The sequence below is a fragment of the Pelodiscus sinensis genome, chromosome W, assembly GCF_052426305.1.
Source record: "Pelodiscus sinensis isolate ZL-2025 chromosome W, ASM5242630v1, whole genome shotgun sequence".
Classification (NCBI taxonomy): Eukaryota; Metazoa; Chordata; order Testudines; family Trionychidae; genus Pelodiscus; species Pelodiscus sinensis.
The window spans coordinates 2,778,139-2,797,050 of NC_143084.1; the positions used below are offsets into that span (position 1 = coordinate 2,778,139).

Here is an 18,912-nt window from a genome sequence, read left to right on the forward strand (position 1 = left end):
CTGCGGCAGCAGAGCTTGCAGGCACTGGAGGAGCAGGGCTGTGCCCTCAGAGGTCACCTCCAGAGCCTGGTGGACAGGTTCCTGCCGCCTCCTGCTCCAGCCCCTGTGGCCGCCCCAGCTCTCACTCCTCCTGCTCCCCCTCCTGCTTCCTCCGCCCCTTGTCCCTCCTGCCCCATCCTCCACACCCACTCCCCCCTGACGCCCCCGCACCCTCAGTTCTGTGAGACGGGAGAGCCAGCAAGACCCCGAACCCTGAGCTTTCCCTTCCCTTCCTCCTCTTCCACCTTTTCGAAGGCCAAAATATCTTTTTTGAGGTGAGGAGACCACATCTGTACACAGTATTCAAGATGTGGGCGTACCATAGTTTTATACAGGGGCAGTAAGTTATTCTGGGTCTTATTTTCTATCCCTTTCTTAATAATTCCTAGCATCCTATTTGCCTTTTTGACCGCCGCTGCACACTGCGTGGAAGTTTTCAGAGAACTGTCCACGATAACTCCAAGATCCCTTTCCTGATTTGTCATAGCCAAATTAGCCCCCATCTTATTAGTCAGACTCCTAGCATTTGTGTAGAAGCACTTTAAAAATTTGCCACTGCTTATTTGTCTGCCCTTCCCTGATGCATTGGATTCCTTTGTATGCGGTTGTTTGTCTGCTCTGGTCCTCTCCCCTCCTCTCTTTCTGACTACAGCTTAGAGAATCTCTATCAATGGATTCTCCTCTAAGAGAAGTCTCCCTCCGATTTACGTGCATCTCCACACCAATCGGCTTTCCCCCATCTCTTAGTTTAAAAACTGCTCTACGGCCTTTTTAATGTTTAGTGCCAGCAGTCTGGTTCCACCCTGGTTTAGGTGGAGCCCATCCTTCCTGGATAGGCTCCCCCTCTCCCAAAAGTGTCCCCAGTTCCTAATAAACCTAAACCCCTCTTCCCTACACCATCGTCTCATCCACGCATTGAGACTCTGAAGCTTTGCCTGCCTACCTGGCCCTGCGCGTGGAACTGGAAGCATTTCCGAGAATGCCACCATAGAGGTCCTGGATTTCAGTCTCTTTCCTAGCAGCCTAAATTAGGCCTCCAGGACATCTCTCCTACCCTTCCCTACGTCATTGGTACCTACATGTACCACGACCACCGGCTCCTCCCCAGCACTACACATAAGTCTATCTAGATACCTCAAGAGATCCGCAACCTTTGCACCAGGCAGGCAAGTGACCATACGGTTCTCCTGGTCATCACAAACCCAACTATCTATGTTTCTAACGATTGAATCACCCACTACTAACACCTGCCTCTTCCTAACTGGCATTCCCTCCCCCTCAGAGGTATCCTCAGTGCGAGAGGATACCGCAACATCCTCTGGGAGGAGGGTACCAACTACGGGATGGTTTCCCTCTGCTCCCATTGAATGCCCTGTTCCCTTGAGACTTTCATCCTCCTTAAGAGCACTGGGGCTCTCAGACTGGAGGTGGGACAGTACTACAGTGTCCCGGAAAGTCTCTTCAACATAGCTCTCTACCTCCCTTAACTCTTCATTCTCCCTGCCTCTGAGTCGCCCCGGGGTGTGACCATCTGCCCGGCTATTGGCAGCACTTCGGCCGTGGCCACCAAAACCCTGGAGGCTCCTAGAAGGTGGAAGCATCCGTCACTTTCTATCACCCCCGGAGCTGGGGGTCTCTGGTGCTGCAGTCTCTGTGGCACCACGGCCCAGTGCTGGGGAGCTGCTAACATCCCCTTCCCTGTGAGGAGGCACCGCATCCCAGTGCCTCTTCCGCTGAGGCTTCTGATCCCGTTCCCACTCCCAACATCTGTCCCACTCCTGCACCGTTCAGCCGCTCTTCCAACCGAATTTCCCACCCCTCTTCCTGCTCCCCCTCCTCCTTGTCTTTTTCCTAACCCCCCACCTCTTCCTCCCCCTACTCCCCTTCCTCCTCTCCCTGATCCCCTCCCTGACCACTTCTCCTCCCCTTACACTATTACTACCACTCCCGGGGCTGCCATGTTCAGCTCAGACCTTGGCCCCGGGGAGGCGGTTTTTGTTTCTCCCACTCCCAGCATGTCTGCGGCTGTTCTCCCTCCGCCACTGCCCCACCATCTTCCCAGCAGGGACTTCAGAGTCCCTGCTTCTCCATGTTGATTGGTCGTGGGACACGTGAAGGGGTCTGGCCCCAAGGGACCGATGCGCTGAAGGGCAAGACTCGCAACTTCTTGGAAGACATCCGTAGCTCCAAGAACAAAGTAGCTCTCGCCCTTCAGCACTGGGGAGATTTCCATCTCGTCCTCCGGATGGTAAGGGCCATCTTGTGGGAGGGTAAAGGGATCGGGGCGGGCGGCTGCGGCCTACCAGCGGGTCCACAGCTTCCATGATGCCCTGCTCACGTTTTGATATGGTCACGATTTACTGTGGGGCCCAATGTGGACCGTCAGCACTCCTGCCAGCGAGGATCTTCCCCTGCCCTCTCAATGCCGACGGTCATCTTTGCCACTTTAAACACCCGGGGCTGCGGGCTGGGTCTCCACAGGTGTCAGGTACTCTGTCATCTTCCTGCAGGAGACCCACTCAGCTCCGGCCACTGAAGCTAGATGGCAGCTGGAGTGGGGGGACAGGGTTTATTTCAACCATCTGTTAGCCCATCAAGCTGGGGTGGCCACCCTGATCTCCCCGAACATGCAGCCCGAGGTGCTGGGGACTGCCAAGGTTGTGCAGGGCCCCCTGCTGCATCTCCGGGTTTGGATGGAGGGGCTGACACTATATCTCATTAACGTCTATGCCCCAACGTCCAGCCCAGAGAGGCTCTGCTTCTATCAGTGGGCGTCTGCCTTCCTCGGCTCTCTGGATCCTTGCGAGTGCCTGGTCCTGGGTGGGGATTTCAACTGCACCCTTGAGGAACAGGACCGAATGGGGACCGAGCCGTGCTCAGCTGCCACAGACGTCCTCAGGGAGATGATAACCCAACACTACCTGGTGGATGTCTGGCGAGACCTCCACCCGGGCGAGGACACAGCGTTTACCTACGTCCGGGTGGTGGATCAAAGGTCATTCCACTCCTGGTTGGACTGCATTTATCTTTCTCATCATCATCGATTTTGGGCCCATGCCTCCAGCATTCGACCAGCCCCATTCTCAGACCACCACTTGGTAGCCGTGACGGCCTCTCTTTCCTACTGGCATTTCAACAACAGCCTGCTGGAGGACATGGGCTTTGTAGCATCCTTCCGGGAGTTCTGGCTGGCCTGGCGTGGGCGGCGGTGCGCCTTTCCCTCGGCGCGGTGGTGGTGGGATGTGGGGAAGGTGCACACGTGGCTCTTCTGCCGTGACTACGCGCGGGGAGCCAGCCGGCAGAGAGATGCGGCGATAGAGCAGTTGGAATGGGAGGCTTTAGAGCTAGAGAGGCGGCTGGCCACCGGCCCCCGGCCCCGGAGATCCACCCCTCTACGGAGCGTACCGGGAAAAGCGAGAGGAACTCCGGGCCGTCGAGGACCTTCGGGCCCGGGGTGCCTTTGTTCATTTTTGCATCCATCTCCTTTGGGAGATGGATCGCGGCTCCCACTTCTTTTACGCCCTGGAGAAAAAGAGGAGGGCTAAAAAGCACATCGTCTGCCTTCTGGCGGAGGATGGCGCCCCCCTCACAGATCCGGTGGAATTGCGCAAGAGGGCTCGAGCCTCTCTGTTCTCCCCAGATCTGACTGATGCCAACGCCTGCAGGGTTCTCTGGAACCAACTCCCGACAGTCAGCGTGGGCGACCGGAACCGGCTAGAGCTGCCTCTCTCTCTGGCCAAGTTCTCGGAAGCCCTCCGTCTCATGCCCACCAATAAATCCCCGGGCATGGACGGGCTGACCGTGGAGTTCCACCGCGTGTTCTGGGACGTCCTCGGCCCGGACCTTGCTAGCAGCTGGGCCAAGTCCTTGGAGAGCGGGGTCCTCCCTTTGTTGTGCAGACGAGCCGTGCTCTCCTTGCTGCCTAAGAAGGGGGAACTCCATGATCTGAGGAACTGGCGTCCCGTCTCGCTCCTCAGCACGGACTATAAACTGTATAGTACGCCGCCTCAGAGTGCTTGGTCAAGCTCAACTGGACCCTGACCGCACCGGTCAGCTTCGGGTGGGGAGTACGTCAAAGCTGTCCACTGTCGGGCCAGCTGTACACTCTGAACCATAGAACCCTTCCTCCCTCTACTTCGCAAGAGGTTGACGGGGTAGGTGCGCCGTGAGCCGGAGATGCGGCTGGTCCTATCGGCGACAATGTGCTCTTTGTTGTCCAGGACCCGGGTGAAGGCCTGCCAAGCCATCTACTCGGCGGCCTCCTCCGCCGGGTCAACTGGGTCAAGAGCTCTGGCCTGGTGGTGGGGGCTAGGTTGCAGGCAAGCTCCCTCCCACCCGCACTTCAGGCCATCAGGTGGAGCTCGGGTCTGCTGCTCTATCTTGGCATTTTTCTCTCTGCCATGCATCCCTCTCCGCCGGAGAACTGGCAAAGTTTAGAGTCCAGGGTGGTTGAGCAGTTGCAGAGGTGGATGGGACTGCTCCGGTGCCTCTCCCTGCGTGGGAGGGCACTGGTGCTTAACCAACTGGTCCTGTCCATGCTCTGGTACCGTCTCAACACCCTGGTTCCACCCCCGGGTTTCTTGGCTCAGATCGAGCAGCTGATGATGCGGTTTTACTGTCCAGGACTGCATTGGGTCTCTGCAGGGATTCTCCATCTCCCCCTAGAGGAGGGAGGACAGGGCCTGACGTGTTTGTGCACCCGGGTTCATGTCCTCTGCCTCCAGGCCCTGCAGAGACTCTTATTTGATGCAGGTAGTTCGGCGTGGAGCACGCTTTCTCACGCTTTCCTTCGCCGCTTCCAAGGGCTCCGATATGACTGGCAGTTCCTTTATTTGAGGGGTCTTCTGCTGACCTCTCCGAGCTGCTGGCCTTCTACCAGGATCTCCTCCGGGCCTGGAAGCTGCTTGCGGCAGCCAGGTCCTTGGGAGCCACTGTGGGGGCAGACCTCCTTGGAGAGCTCCTGCTACACAATCCCTGTCTACATGTGCAGGTGGCGGAGTCCCCCTTGGTGGGCCAGAGGCTGGTCCTGGCAGAAGTCACCAGGATCGGAGACCTCCTGGACTACGACCGGGGAGACTGGGTGGATCCTCCGGCGCTCACCCAGTACATGGGGCTCTCCAACCTATATACTCCCCGGCGCGTACTTCAGGAGGTGAAGGACGCTTTGCCTCCCACGGCTTGGGTGTACCCAAACAGGTCCTGCGAGAGGGTGCACCCCGCCCATCCCTCACCCCTGGCCCTCCTGATCTCTCCATCGGCCCCCAGCCCCACATACCTTCCCGACCGCCTCCCCCTTGTCACCCGAGCCGGCTGCACGCATTGCAGCCGGTTCCCTTCCAAACCGCGCCAAAGAGTCACCTGTATACGCTCGTGCTTCACACGCTCCACTTCCCCACCCTCGTCTCCCGCACAGACACCAAGTGGCAGGACCTCCTACCACCAATAGAGGGTGGGGAGCCCTGGTGGACTAGCCTCTATTCGACCTTGGTTCCACGGCCCACTGGGGAGATCGGCTGGAGAATCCTGCATGGCGCTGTGAGCACGGGCGTGTACTTGGCGCGGTTCACCCCCGTTCCCGACGCTTGCCCCTTCTGTGGCGTGAGGGAGACCCTGGCGCACGTCTACATCGAGTGCGCCAGGCTACAGCCCCTCTTTTGGCTCCTCCAGAACCTCTTGTTGAGGTTCTGGCTGCACGTCTCCCCTCACCTGTTAATTTACGCACATCCCATCCGGACACCAAATAGGACCCAAGTGTGGCAGGCTGCTGGCTTAGGTCTGTCACACACAACAAATCTCAAGAAGTTGAAATTTTGTATGGTCTCCCTGGCCTCCTGGAACCAGAGAAGGGATGATGTTGAGGGTGGTGTACCAGTCTCCTTAAAGGATACATATTTTCAGTTCCCCAGGGCACAGGGACTTCCTTCATTTTATGCTGGGCCAGTGCCATTTCCAATTCACAGCAATGCCCTTAGGTTTCTTGTTAGTCCCAGAAGTGTTCACAAAGTGCATAGTTTCACTGGCCACTTACCTGAGGTGTTTGGGCATTCAAATTTACCCGTACCTTGACAATTGGTTGATAAAGGACTGATCTTGGGGTCAGATGTGGTGGCATCTTGAACTGGTTTGTTTTGCCTTTCGTGACCTGGGGCTTTTATTAAACCACATTATGTCAATCTTAATTCTAGTGCAACACACAGTTCATTGGAGCAGTCCTCAGTTCTACTCTGGTCAGAGCCTGCCTCCCCAAGCCTTGGTCCCAAGCCATGGCAGACCTCATCTCGTGCATGCAAGCCCTCCTTCTCTCTGCCACTCACATGTGCCTGCAATTGTTGGGCCATGTGGCAGCCTGCACTTACATGTTCCATGCAGGTATAGCTAACGTCAGTCTACATCTGACATAACAGAAACTGTGTGGTCAGGGTCCCGGACTGTGTACTGTTGTCGTTCCGCTGGTGGCAGAATCCTGCATCGGTGTTGGACTTGCCATGAGTGGTCCCTTCGTGCTGGAGTGGTCAGCATCATCTTCCACAAGAGGCAAACTCCCCAGATGGATCTGTTCACATCTAGGCAGAATAGGAAGTGCCACATGTTCTGCTCAGTTCAGGAAATCAACAGACTCCCCCTGTTGTGGATGATTCTGCTCCCATGGTTTGGGGCTCTGTTATATATCTCCCCCCGCCCTGTACCGTTGGTCCACATGAAGGTCAAGCAGGACAGAGCAAAGGTGATTCTCATAGAGCTGGCTTGGTTGCTGCACCAGCACTGGTTCGGCTCCCTGCTGGTTCTCCCATGGGCTGCTCCACTGCAGCTACCACTCAGGCCGGACCTGCTGTCCCAGAATCACACCCATCTTCTGCATCTGAACCCGGTGGTGCTGCACCTGACAGATTAGCTGCTACTTGGTTAAATGTGTAAGAATGGCAGCCATTGTCCAGCAGATCCTGTAGGACATCAGAAAGGTCTCCACCAGAGCAACCTACCTGGCCAAATGGAAGCAGTTTGCCTGCTGAACCTCTGATAAAGGCATTCGGCCAGATCAGGCCTCCCTGCAGTTGATCCAGGAGTACCTTCTGCATCTCGAGTTCCAAAGCATGTCTTTCATCTATTAAGGTCCACTTGGTCACTCTCTCAGCCTTCCATCCACTGCTTGAGGGAAAGTCATTTTTTGCCCAGGATACGACTGCTAGGTTCCTTGAGGGCTTTGAGCACCTCTACCTGCATCTCAGGGACCCCATTCCACCATAGCACCTGAATCTCTTGTGCCATTGTGGCTCACGGGACCTCCCATCAAGCCTCTTGCTTCCCTCTCTCTTCTCCTGTCCTGGAAGGTTACATTCCTGGTTTCAGTAACATTTGTCTGAAGGGGCTCTGCAATTAGGGTGCTCACCTCGGAACTGCCCTATATAGTCTTTTTACAAAGACAAGGTCCAGGTGCAGCCTCACCCAGCTTTCTTGCCCAAGGTGGTCTTACAGTTTCATATGGGCTAGGACACTTATTTACCTTTCTTTTTTCCAAGTCAGAGGAGGAGTGTAGGCTGTATTCCCTAGATGTCAGGAAGGCATTAGCCTCAGACAGTGAAGGGACCAAGCCTTTCAAGATTTCAGGAAAACAGACTTTAGCAAACTCAGGGAACTGGTAAGTGAGGTTCCATGGGAAGCAAAACAAAGAGGAAAAACAATTGAAGATGGCTGGCAGTTTTTCAAAGGGCTTTATTAAGGGAACTGCATAGAAAAGAGAGGCAGTATGGCAAGAGACCACCCTGGCTTAACCAGGAGATTTTGAATGATCTAAAAATGAAAAGGAGTACTACAAAAAGTGGAAACTAGGTCAAATTATAAAGGATGGTTATTTTAAAATGACACAAATATGTAGGGGCAAAATTAGAAAGGCAAAGGCACAGAACAAGTTCAAGACATAAAGGGTACGTCAAGACTACAGGCTTTTGTCGACAGAAATTTTGTCGACAGATACTGTCGACAAAGAGCGTCTAGACTGCATCCAGTTCTGTCGACAAAACAAGCCGCTCTGTCGACATGAGAGTGTAGACGCAAAGGACAGTGTAGATGCAATGACGCCTTCAGTCGACAGAACTCTGTCGACAAAAGGTGTTATTCCTCGTAGAATGAGGTTTACAGACGTTGACAAAACTACTCTCTCGCAGGGCTCTCTGTAGGAGGTCGAGAGCGGGCTGCGGCAAGGCTGCCTTCACCTCCTGGAGTAGGCGCAGGGGGGTTAGGAGCGTGGAGAGCCCCATGCGCCGAGCGAGCGCTCGGGGATCCACCCAGTCCCCTGTGTCGTAGTCCAGGAGGTTTCGGCCCCAGCGCTTGAGTTGGCTGGGCTGGTGGGTAACACCAAGGACACCCTGAGTGTGAGGACAGGGTCGACCACCTGGGGCATAGGGTCAGGGTCAGGGAGAGGAGGGGGCGGCGCCACAGAGGCGCTAGCGCCACAGAGGCACCACCCAGACCAAGGCCTGCTGGTAGAGGGTCGTCATCCCCCTGGGTAAGCGGGGTCAGACCCAGGGCCTCAATCTCCTCGAAGATGGAGCTCAACTCCATCCCCTCAGCCCCAGAGCCTTCCCTGCCGGCTGCCGAGGCAACACTTACCTCGGTGGTGACGGCGGGGGGCTCACCTGGTACTAGGGCTGGGGGAGCTCCACCCAAGGCCTCCTCAGGAGTGGGCTCCGCAGGGGGGAAGAGGGCGTCCCCCCTCGCTGCCACGGCATCCTCAGCCGGCGTCTCCCTCTGGTGCTCACCGGGGGCATTTTCGGCAGCGCTGGTGCCCCTCGGGATTTTGCGGAGGGAGGCCTTCCCACCCTCCTCATCGGAGGGGGGAGATTGACCCCGCGAATGGCGAGCTCTGCGCTTTCCCCCGACGAGTGTCCAGCCCTCCGAGGTGGAGGTGGAGGGCTGGTCAGCAGGGGCAAGGCCAGGGGGCGCAATCAATCTTCGGGAGAGGCGTTGAGGCAAGGGAGGGAGAGCAGGGGGGAGGGAAACCTCTGCCTGGGGGGAGCCCTCTCCCTCACCCGGCAACGACCGCACCACCCTCTCCTCCTCAGGTCCCGCAGTGCCGGATGGAATGCCAGAGGGGGCGCCTCCGGCTCCCGAGCTGAGCTGTTGGTTGGAGGAAGGGCAGCCGCGAAGGCCAGACTACCAGGGGGGCCGGCGGTGGTAGGGCCGGACGCCTCCCTCGCCTGGGCCAAGGGGCAGTCCCTCCGAACGTGCCCCATCGCCCGGCAGAGGAAGCACCGGGCCTCACCCGTTGAATAATGGACCCGGTAGAGGGCCCCCTGGTAGGGCACCATAAAGGACCCCTTTAGCACCACCCCACCACGCGCCACCGGCAGCAGCTGCAGCTGTACCTGCCAGTGGAAGGACAAAACGTGGCAGAGGGCGGGGTCCTTACAGCCCAACGGGAGAGGGCCGATGGTTGAAATAGGCCTCCCAAAGGTGGAGAGGGAAGGCAGCAGGGTGGCATTGGTGAGGAAGGGCGGGACGGAGGTGAGGACCACCCATACGCCCAGGTCCTCCCACAGTTCGAGGGGCATGTGCACACCCCCCACCTCCAGGCCCCTCTCCACCACCTCCTGGGCGGCAGCCTCCGAGACAAGGAAGAACACGACCTTCCCGTACATTTTGGAGGCCGCCACCATGGCCGAGGCCCCCACCACCCTTGCCAACGCCCGCACGTAGGTTTCAGTGTGGGGCGAGGCGGCGACCAGGAGGCAACGGACTCCATGCCTCCTGGTCATGGTGGGAAAGGGGCCTTGGCCACCAGGGATGGAGCTGGAGGCGGCGGTCGGGGCTGATGACGCGGCGGCATGCTGGGGGGGCGGCAGTGGCCACCTGGGCATATGCTCTGGGGGCCGGAGGTGGATCACCCCCAGAGCCGGTGGGGGGAACAGCAGGGGAGGGAGGGGCTGCGGCAGATGGCTGGGCTGCAGTGGGCGGGGTGGCCTCGGCTGCGGGAGCTTCAATTTTCCAGGCTGGGCCTTTGCCCTTCTTCCCCTCTCGGCCTTTTTTTCTGGCTGAGGTAGAGGGTCTACCCATATCAGGGGGGACATCGGCCGTGGCAGGCGTGGTACCCAGGTTAGGGGTCGGGAGGTCAGCCGCAGTGATTGACGGGGTCAGTGGCAACAAGGGGACCTTTGGGGCCTGTGAGGTTAAGGGAGGGGGCCGGAACCTCCGTCATAGTGGAGGGGGGCAAGCGCTGGGGGAGGTGGGAATTGTGGGGAGGGGGTAGGGGAACTCCTCCCCGCCTTTCAGTCGGCAGGGGAGGAGTGGGAACCAGTAAGGGAAACTGGGGAAGGCGGAACATCCGCTCCTCTTGGGTGGGATAAAGGCGGGGGGGGGGTGTGCTCAATTGGAAGGGAAGGGTCGAGGAGAGATGCCAGCCACTTCTCCCCACTAAGATGGAAGCTGGGGAGGAGGGCTTTAAACTTGTGGGGAGTGGGGGGACCAGGAAGCGTGGGGTGGCAGCCGCTACTCCTCGCCGGCTGTAGGCGAAGGAGGAGGGCGCAAAGCAAGGGGCGGGGGGGGGGGAGGGGAAGGGAAGGGTGAGAGACAACCACCCCCTCCCGCCGAGTTATTGGCAGGGAGGGAGGGCGCTGACAGAGGGTGGGCACTTGTGGGGAAACTGAAAAAGGGACTAGCAGCCACTCCTCCCTGTAAAGATACTGTGTGGGAGGGGGCACTAGAGGGAATGGTAAGGACGCAAAGGTGGGGGGGGGAAGCAGCCGCTCCCTCCCACTTGACTATTTGCGGGGAGGGAGGGCACTGACAGGGATAGGGCACAAGCAGGGGAACCGAGAGGGTTTGAGGCCAGCAACCACTCCTCCCCGCAAGGCTGGGAGCAGAGGAGGAGGGTGCTGGCAGGGCACACAGGGGGTCGGGTAACAGGTGCAGGACAGGGGCCGGCTCCTCCGGCTGCACTGGGATACAAAGGGGGGCTATGGGGCCATCAGGTGTGTGTGTGTGTGTGCAATGTGCATTGGGGCTAACTAAAAAGGAGGGGGAAGGAAGGGGTGCAAGTGCTCGGGGCAGGGACCGGAGTTCTGGGTGGGGCCAGAGGACTACTGGGAGGCTGGGGTCAGGTACTGGGTAAGCAAGGCAGGACAGGGCAAAGCTAGGGCTGGGAAGTAGGACACAAACTGTGGTAAGCTAGAGGCGGGCGGGGCAGGTGAAACAAACTGAGGCTGGGTGGGGCTAGTCAACAAACTGAGGGAAGGAGGGCAGGAGCGAGGGGAAGACAGGACTGGCTAGCGGGGCGGAATGGGCAAGGCTTCTGCAGTGGGGGCAGGGCAGGGAGAAAAGGGGTGAAAGGCCCCCCAACCAAACACTGCTGGGGGGGGGGTCGGGTCCAAAGGGAGGGGGGTGGGAGCACACCCAGGAGCGCTTGTGGGAGGCTCAGTCCTCGCCCGCTGCTGCAGCAGAGCAGTCCCAGCTGGCAAAAGGGCGAGGTTGGTAGCTTGCCCCACTGAGGGGCGAGTCCAGGTGATACAAGGTTGGTGGAGGGGGTTGTGGGGGTGGTGGTATGGGGGGGGGCAGCTGGACTGGGGGAAGGGCTCTGCACCTCTCCCCCAGCCCCCCCCCTTGGTGTCTCTGTCCACCACCACCCCGAGAGCAGATGAAAGGCTCAGTCCCAACAAACAACCCCCCTCCACAGTCCAACTAGCGGTCCTCCTCTCCCTCACCGGGGTGCAGGTGGTAAGGCAGCAGCAGCAGCGGGCGGGTAGCAGCCCGGTGGGGAAGGCCTCCAGATGGTGGGTACCGGTGGGGTGGTCCTCCTTCTCTGGAACGGAGATGGGGAGGGGGGGGCAGCCGGCAGGCCCCCCCCTCCCCCCTCAGGCAACAGGAGCAGCTGGTGGCAGTGGTAGGCAGCAGCAGCGTTGTCTGGGGGGAGCAGCCCAGCAGCGTTGGAGTTTCAGCAGGCGGGTGGGTGGTGACTCGGTGGGGTGGGAAGGGCTCCGGCTGGTGCAGGCAGCAGGACCAGGAACAGGGTAGGGGGGAGAAGGAAGAGAGCAGCCCCTACACCCTGCTCCCTCTTCTTCTCTAGAGTGGAGCGGGGTCTATTTGAAACCATGGGAAGGTGGGTGGGCAAAGCCCGCCCACGTTCTAAAAGCCCCTCCCCAGCCTTACGGGAGGGACAACTGGACCCATGTCCAATTAATCACAGGGGACAAATAATGACAAAAGGATCAAGGAGTGCAGGTCACAGGTTCAAAATAAGGGAACCAAATGGGGACACCGAGCAGAGAACCCCAGACAGCGCCCACTGCTCCTCAAAGCTGTCGATGGAGCCAGTGGACGCCGCCCAGAAGAACTCTGCCCGGATTCGTGACACAAGGGAGGAGCGGAAATAGGCCCCACAGTCGCAGAGAACCCCCTCGTCTAGCATCCTCCTCCTGCTATTGTAGACGGCAGCTTTCGCTAAGGCCAGGAGGAGGTTGACGAGGAGGTCTCGCGACTTTGTGGGGCCACGGATTGGGTGTGCATACAGGAAAAGGTGAGGGGAAAAGTGCAGCCAGAACCTCAATAAGAGGTTCTGGAGGAGCCGGAATAGGGGCTGCAACCTGGCGCATTCCAGATATGCGTGCGCCAGGTTCTCCCTCACGCCGCAAAAGGGGCAGGCTTCTGGGATGGGGGTGAACCGCGCCAGGTACATGCCCGTGCTCACGGCTCCGTGGAGGAGCCACCAACTGATGTCCCCGATGGACCGTTGAACTAAGGTGGAATACACACTGGCTCATCGGGGTCCCCCACCCTCAAAGGATCTTAAATAGTCCCACCACTTAGTATCGGGGTGGGACACGAGGGTGGGGAAATGCAGGGTGTGGAGCACGAGTGTGTACAGATGTTCCCTAGGCGCGGTCCGGAAACAGACCAGCTGCAGATTTTGCAGCTGGCTGGGAGTCCAGGGATGGGGAGGCCGGGGGGGCCTGCGGAACAGGGGCTCAAAAAAAAGGGACGGAGGCTTTGCAGGAAGGGGTAACGGTAGTTCGAGTTAGGAGCTTTAATTCAAACTACCTAGTCCGTGCTGTGTGTAGCCGCGGGCAGGTAGTTCGAACTACGGGGTATTTAAAAATGGCGGCGCCCGGGAACATGCAAATAAAGCCCGGGATATTTAAATCCTAGGCTTCATTTGCAAGTTCGAATGCCTATATGCAGTGTAGGCATACCCTAAGAGGGTGTTAAAAGAAGAAGGGGAAAAAATTATTCTCCTTAACCTCTTGTGATAGGACAAGAAGCAATGGGCTTAAACTGCAGCAAGGGAGGTTTAGTTTGGCCATTAGAAAAAGTTCCTAACTGTCAGGGTGGTTAAACACTGGAATAAATTGCCCAGGGAGGTTGTGGAATTTTCAGCATTGGAGATTTTATAAAGCAGGTTAGACAAACACCTGTCAGGGATGGTCTAGATCTTGCTTGGTCCTGCCATGAGGGCAGGGAGCTGGACTTGATGATCCCTTGAGGTCCCTTCCAGCTCTAGTATTCTATGAGTCTGATTCCACAAGTCGATGCAATTGTTTGTCACAGTGGCTGACTGGATAAAAGATCATTCAGTGTCTGCTCAAAGAATTTCTTTTAGATCACTGCCTGCATTTGCTGCTGCTTCGACCAGGCAAAGGTACCACTTCCGTTGATTTGTAATTGTCCATTCCACCAGTGCCAGGCCTCTTCTGCAGCTTTCCTGGCCCCAAGTGCCTATCCAGGATACCTGTAGGGTGGTCACCTGGTCCTCAATCCACATGTTCACATCCCATTACACTCTCATCCAGCAGGCCAGAATGATACCAGCTTCAGTAGGACAGTACTACAAGCCACTAGTCTTTCAATGCTAAGGCCACCCCCATAGATACTGCTTGTGAGTCGTATGGAATGGAAATGACATGAGGAAGCACTTGAAGAAAAAATGGCTACCTACCTTTCATACCTTGTTCTTCAATGTGCATAGCTCATATCCATTCCATTACCCACCCTCTTGCCCTTCTGTTGGAGTTGCTGTCAAGAAGGAAGTGAGGGCGCAGGGTTGGCAGTGCCTGACATACCAATGCATGAGTGTGGGACTCAAGGGGGTGCTGCAGCTGACCTTACAGATACCACTAAGACAAAAGTCTGACAACTGTGCATGTTGGCATGCACACACCAGGAATAGAATGGCCACGAACAACCCATCTCAAAGAACACCAGTTACCAAAGGTAGGTAACCATTTTATAACAACCTCTAAGCAGGCCATACCCACGGCTCTTCTTTCCCTCATTCTGCCTCGGCTAATGGCCTCGCAGGTCCCTTCTCTGCACTAGAGCGCTCATTACTCCTATTCCTCCAGCATAGCCCCATTTATTAACCTTGGCTCGAAACTAAACAAGACTCACCTCTCCAAACCAAAGTCTCTGGCCTTGAACTAGTCTTGCTGCCATTCTCTGAAGCCCCCCAACCTCCCTGATTCTTGCTGAAATTTTTGGGATATGATAGCCAGAAAGGCATATGGTGTTCCAAGCCTGGCCTCCCACTGGCTATGTGATAGCACATTCTCAGGCTGGCTTTCTAGGGCCAGGCTTCCCCAGCCTTTCAGCTATACCTTAGCAAAGTTCCTCATGGATCCCTCAGTTTCTCTCATTCATGATGGCACACACCACTTCCCCTGCCATTTGTGATCAGATCCTTGCTTACTGTGACAGGGCGTTTGCCCTGCACTGGCCCTTTAAGGGCAAACCCCAGCCCGAAGCAGGGTCTGGGAGTTTGGCCCCAGCTGAGGCCATGTTAGATGATTGGGGCCCAGCTGGGAACCATATAAAATGATGGGCTGCTCCTCCTGTGAGGGGGCAGTGAGAGCCTGGCTGTTGGGGGAGTAGGAGGCGAGGCGAGGCGAGGCGAGGCGAGGCACGGCACGGCACGCTCAGCTCAGCTCAGCTCAGCTCAGGCCAAGCAGACCCCCAGACTGCAGGGCCTGAAGAAAGGCCTGCTGAAGGAGAATCAACGACTCCCTGGAAGGGGGGCTCGGAGACAGATGTGGGCACTGCTGGAGGGCAGTGTCCTGAAGAGAATGCCTGGAGAAAGAGGGAAAACCCCACCTGAGGGAAGGTACCCTGCCAGCTGAAGGAGCTACTTCCTGAGGACAGATGGCCGGGGGTGCTATGGTTGGTGAGTGAACCCCCTCATGCTTACATGGAAAAGTCTTATTAGTGCATTTTTAGGTTGGTTAATGTGATTTTCAGTGGCAACAAGGTGAGCCAGAGCAGCAACCTAATAACTGTGGAGGAGTTTGGTCTATCTAAAACCTGGTGGCACCGGCTACTTTACCCTTAGTATTGCAGCTAACTAACATCTGTGTGTGGCCCAAGCACTGTAGCATGCAAAAAGAAACATGTGTTTCAGAAAAATAACACATTTGTTCTCATCCTGCAGAAGAGACCACTTCATCATCAAGTGCTTGCATATAGGCTCCTTGTGGACTAGGACCATAGAGGTTTCCTGGGGGTGACCCCACCCAGCACCCATCTCCTTGCATTGTGAAGGGACAATATAAAGGGTGGAGTTGCCCCCACCCACCCCCTGCTTTAGTTCCCTTTCACCCTACAAGGTCTGATCCTTGTCAGTGATGCCTAGTGGTGCCTTTAGTTCCTGATGGTGTGTTTTTAAAAAAAAAAAAAAAACTTTTATTTTCAGTTTTTGTTTTACTTAATTGATTTTGGTCCTGCCTTGTTTTCACTTGGCTTGAACCCTGAGGCCCTGCTGTGTGGGGGCTGCAGAAAGCTATCAGTGATCCTCATTCACACTGTCATGGGTGCCTGGGTGAGGGTCATTTGAGGGGGTAAGTGCTCCATTTGTTGCTTCAAGACCAGGACAAAGGAGCTGAGAGGGGCACCATTCTGTTACTTTTCATGGAGGCAGTCCACAGGCTCGTGTTTGACGCCCCCAGCCACAAAGGGAAGTTCCTTAGTGATGCCTTCCCGAAGGGCGTCTTCAGCCTTGCCACCAGAGCAGAACTGCAGGAGCCCTCCATCACCAGGACTATGACCTAGGACTCTAGGTCTCCTAAACTGTCCTGACTTCAGAAACAGAAGAAAAAATGTGGCTTCCAGTTCCTCCGAAGGCCAGGGCCCTGGGACTCCCTGGCACTGGCTCATCCAGACAGTCCTGAGCTATCCGTATTGGTGCCCTTGCAGGAACCTTTAAGATCAGCTGCATGGTGGGCTTTGCCAGAGCAGTCGGCCTGAATTTCTGCAGCTCAACAGGCCATGTCAGTCCCAAACACACTACAGGCCTGTGCTGGTGCCAGAGACTTGCTGTGCCTGTCATACTACACTCCCCTGTGGGGCTGGTGCAGCAGTCAAGGCCATCAGCACTGGTGTGCATAGCTCACTCACTAGTAACCCTCTCCCAGCCCTGCTACCTGGTCTTTGGGCTGGTACTGGTTAATCCATGTTGCATTTGGCAGCAGCTAAGAAACCTGCTACCCTCCTCTGGCACCAGGGATTTGGCACAGATTTAGATCACAGTCCTGCTTCCACCCCATGGATGCTGCCTCAGGATCTTGGGCAGCCCAGCGGCAGGATTCTAGCGTTTCCTCCCAGTCCTGTGCCCACACTTGGGGTGATTCTGAGAACACGTCTGCTAGAGCCTGGGATGCTGGGGCCAGACATGCCTGAGGGCTGCTACCAATGACACCCACCTCCCCCTTGCCTTGCAGGATACCACTGGCATTTGGATCTACCTCAATGCTTCCTCATACATGGCAATCTTCTGTGAAGGAGCCTTTTCTTGCTGGTGCCAATCAACCTTTGGAGCCTCAAGTCCAGGACTTAGCCTGGAAGCCACAACCCATCCTCGTAGCCCAAGAGCAGCTCAGGGAGACTTCTCCCTTGCCTCCACCACAGCCATCCTGCACCTAGCCACCTCCTCTCCTGTAACAGGGGACTGGAAGGCAGGCCTGGAGCTCCAGGAAAGAAGAGCAGCCCCCCGGCTATGCAAACAGAGCTAGTGGAAGGGAATATCCCCAAGCTTATTGACATTTTTCATCAGTGTTCCCTCTAACGGTTTCTATCCTTGGGCAGTGTAGGGGATCCGCCGTGTCCGTGTCCCATGTTTCCCCGATGCACCCCTTTGTGCGTATTTGGAGTTACCAGGTTTATTAAATTTTATTGCCTTACAAATCCTGTAACGAGGTCGATAGCCCTCCACAAGCTAGGGAAGGGGGTTCGGGCCCACCCTTGCTCCGAACTCCGTCCCAGGGCCCTAAGGTCAGGACTCTCGTCCCCACCTAGCGGAGGGGGTTGAAACCCCAAACTCCCCTGCTCTTGGGGTCTATGCCCTTGTCCTGGGCCGCTTCTTCCCTAGCTTCTGTCCGTGACTAGCCACGGGACCCCAGGTTAGAGCTCACCCAGGGTCTCCAGATCTCTGGCTCGACTTGCCTCCGATGCTGGGCTCCAACTCCCTGGGGATCCACCTCCCAACTCTCAGGCATGGAGCTTATTTTTAAATTACCCACCAGACGTGGGGGGATGACCCCCCCGACGTCATCCCACCGTGCCGCCTCCAGGCCTCTGAGATGATGTCACCGTGGACATCATCACAGCCAGCCCCCAAGCCCCGTGGGCGTGCTCCCCCGAGCCACCGCTTATTCGGAGCGCTGCCGCTCCCCGCCCCGGGCTCTCCACGGCTTTCCTCCCCGGCGCGGTGCAAACCCTGCTTCCCGGTCTCTGCGGAGACATGGGGTCTTTGGGGGGGCGGGGCCACCCTGCCACAGGAAGGTTGAATTTTCTTATGTGCACCACCAATACAAACAAAACATACATTTTATATATACACACACCATATATTTTAAGCAGTCCACCTGTGTGGAATAAAATATATTAAAACAAGACACCTGTGACTAGTTGTTGTGAGGTACCCTTACTGACTGTACAGCACCTCTGTAAAGGTAAGGAATTAGCCTTCTTCCACTGGAGGAAGAATAGACACCCCAGAGCAAATTAACACAGGGCTTCAGGGTCTGTAGACAGATGCATGTTTCAAAGGGCTTGCAAATATGGTTTCATCCTGCGAAACAACTAGCATCACACTTGCTACTTCTGACTCATAAGAACCAGAACTCTACTACATAGCAAAGATCTGGCCTTAATGCAATACAATTTACCATGTATTAATTAGTAACACCTGAAGCATTCTTTCCTCCTCCGTTGTACTGGAATTCTAGCCCCTTTCCACTAGGTCTGAATTTTTAGTTTTTGTTTAAATTTGTTTGCTGACAGAAAACAGTGAATTGCAAGGAAGCAAAGGGGAAGCAAAAATTTGTTTTCATAATTGGGAGGCTTGCAGCAGACACTAGGTTCTGTATGACCAGGTCACGCTGTCACAGCAGCTACCACCTGGATTGTTCAGTGCTTGCAATGAACTGCTGGTGACCAAGAATACTTAAATAAATTAAAAAAGACTTGGTGAACAACAGATTGAGAACAATATTAAATTGGTAAACCGGTGAAAATCTACCAACACATTAGCTGTGGATTATTTGCAAACCCTGTTCCTGAAGCTATGGCTGCTAATGGTGTAAAATGCTCCTTGTGTGCAGTTTCTGCTTTCTAGGTTGCTGGTAGATTGGCAGGTATTAACATCTTGACTGCCTACGTCCTCCAGTGAAAGAGGAGAATTAATATTGTTCCTGTCACTTGAAACCTTTGTGGTTGTAGTAGCTGAACTTGTGGTGGCACCCCCCCCCCCCCCCCCGGGCAAGCTGGCATGGCACTACATATGTGATATGTGTTAGGAAGTACACAGTGCACTGGATAGTCAGATAATGGTTTGGGGGGCCCTGATGATGTACATGAGTTTCCTTCTCTCTGCATCACATCCCTTTAAATCCCAGAAGTATT

The 18,912-nt window shown here is 56.1% G+C and overlaps 1 long non-coding RNA gene across 1 annotated transcript; it reads left to right on the top strand.

Annotated features, from left to right (window-relative positions):
* Window positions 1–14,923: 14,923 nt before the first annotated feature.
* LOC142823917 (uncharacterized) lies at window positions 14,924–17,773 on the top strand. The gene is made up of 2 exons (XR_012898979.2): window positions 14,924–15,181; window positions 16,731–17,773. It is a non-coding gene; the product is annotated as an uncharacterized LOC142823917 (long non-coding RNA).
* The last annotated feature ends 1,139 nt before the right edge of the window (window positions 17,774–18,912 follow it).